This window comes from Gossypium arboreum, chromosome 8, assembly GCF_025698485.1.
Source record: "Gossypium arboreum isolate Shixiya-1 chromosome 8, ASM2569848v2, whole genome shotgun sequence".
Classification (NCBI taxonomy): Eukaryota; Viridiplantae; Streptophyta; class Magnoliopsida; order Malvales; family Malvaceae; genus Gossypium; species Gossypium arboreum.
The window spans coordinates 127,200,299-127,202,203 of record NC_069077.1 but is presented as its reverse complement, the minus strand read 5'-3'; the positions used below and the strand labels follow the sequence as shown (position 1 = coordinate 127,202,203).

Sequence of the window (1,905 nt, the reverse complement as noted above, 5' to 3'; positions counted from 1 at the left end):
TGATGGCTTATTTGGAGTTATTTTGGTGTGGTTGAATCATGTATTGATATATGTGTTTATGCTTTGTAATATTGGTTATATGATGGTTGTGTGATGCTTGATGGCTATAGGTATTATGAGTGTCAAATGGTTGAGTTAAAGATAATGGTATGCTTATGAAATTAGGCTTGATATTGCATAGTTGAGTTCAGCCATTTTTGATGATTTAAGGAAATAAAGTTTGGTACAATTGGTAGGGTATGTTTTGAGGATTTGTGTATATGTAAAATAGAAGTATGGAATATGCATGATATATGTTTGAATTGGCTGGTTAAGATGATTAGATATGCTATGTGTTGGTGATAATTGATGTGGTGTAGGTACATGCAAGTTTGGGTGGAAAAATGGCTTGGTAAATAGCCTATTTTTTTCCACACGGGCAGAGACACAGGCATGTGCCACGGCCGTGTGCGACACACGGTTATGTTACATGACCGTGAGTCCCTTCGTGTTGAATTAGAAATCAAGTCAATATGCTCCACACGGGCGTATGACTTGGTCGTGTGCCATAAGTCAGTATACCCTATAGGTTTGGCATGGCCTAGCACACGGCCTGGCACATGGACGTGTTTGGCCATTTTTAGGGCACAGGTCTAGCCACACAGGCATGTGTGTTTACTGTGTGACCCAAGTCAGAAAGTTACACAGGGTCAGACACGGGCTGGGACACGTCCATGTGCTCCCATTTCAAATGTCTACACGGCTTGTGACACGAGTGTGTTTGGTGGTCGTGTGAGACATACAAGCGTGTGTCCTCTATTTTATGCAAAAAAATTCTAAGTTTGAAAAAAATTCCTGAGTTATCGGTTTAGTTCCGAACCACTCCCAATGTATGTTTAAGGCCTCATAGGCTTGTATTAGGGACACAATGATTGGCTGTGAATAAAATGTTTATGATTTGATTAATTGTGTATGATATGTAAGTTTGAATTGTGATATAAGTTCGGTAATGCTCCATAACCCTATTCCAGCGTTGAATACAGGCGAGGGGTGTTATGAGAAACCTATTGGGACCATTGCTTTTTGATAGTGAGATTGAAAGTATTGCTCGTAGAAATTGTAAAGAGGTTAAAGAAGCAAGGCAAAGTCAACAGAATATAGTAGAGGAAGAAGAGAACAACAATAATACTGAGGAGATGGGCGATAATTAGAATATTCAACTACCTCCTGTAGATCCTATTCCTCTTACTATGTACGATTATGCCAAGCCCTATCTGATTGGGGCTGAATCAAGTATTGTGAGACCTACTATTGCTGCAAATAATTTCGAGCTGAAATTGAGCACTATTCAGATAGTGCAACAGTATGTTCAGTTCGATGGTTTGCAAGATGAAGATCCAAATACTCATTTGGCTAATTTTCTAGAGAATTGTGACACTTTGAAGATTAATAGCGCCACTGATGACACCATTCACTTACAATTGTTCCCATTCTCGTTGAGGAACAAGGAAAAATGGTAGTTAAACTCTTTACCACAAGGTTCTATCATTACAGGGGCTCAGGTGACTAAAAAGTTTCTCTTGAAGTATTTCCCACACGCTAAAGTTGAGGAATGACATTTACTCCTTTGCCCAGATCAATTTAGAGACATTATATGAAGCATGGGAGAGATTCAAAGATTTATTGAGAAGGTGCCCTCATCATGGGTTACCTCTATGGTTACAAGTTCAAACTTTTTACAATGGTTTGAATCCCTCAACTAGGTAGTTAATTGATGCAGTAGCTAGTGGAACACTGAATAATAAAACACCTGAGGTAGCTTATGAGTTTATAGAGGAAATGACACTAAATAATTATCAGTGGCAAGTCATGAGAACAAAATCGATGAAAGTAGACAGCGTTTTAAATCTAGATGTCGCCATAATA

General features: G+C 38.7%; 1 non-coding gene across 1 annotated transcript; it reads right to left on the bottom strand.

Moving 5' to 3' along the window:
- Window positions 1-1,581: 1,581 nt before the first annotated feature.
- Window positions 1,582-1,688, bottom strand: LOC128279992 (small nucleolar RNA R71). Its single transcript, XR_008270175.1, has one exon. It is a non-coding gene; the product is annotated as a small nucleolar RNA R71 (small nucleolar RNA).
- Between the last annotated feature and the right edge of the window lie 217 nt (window positions 1,689-1,905).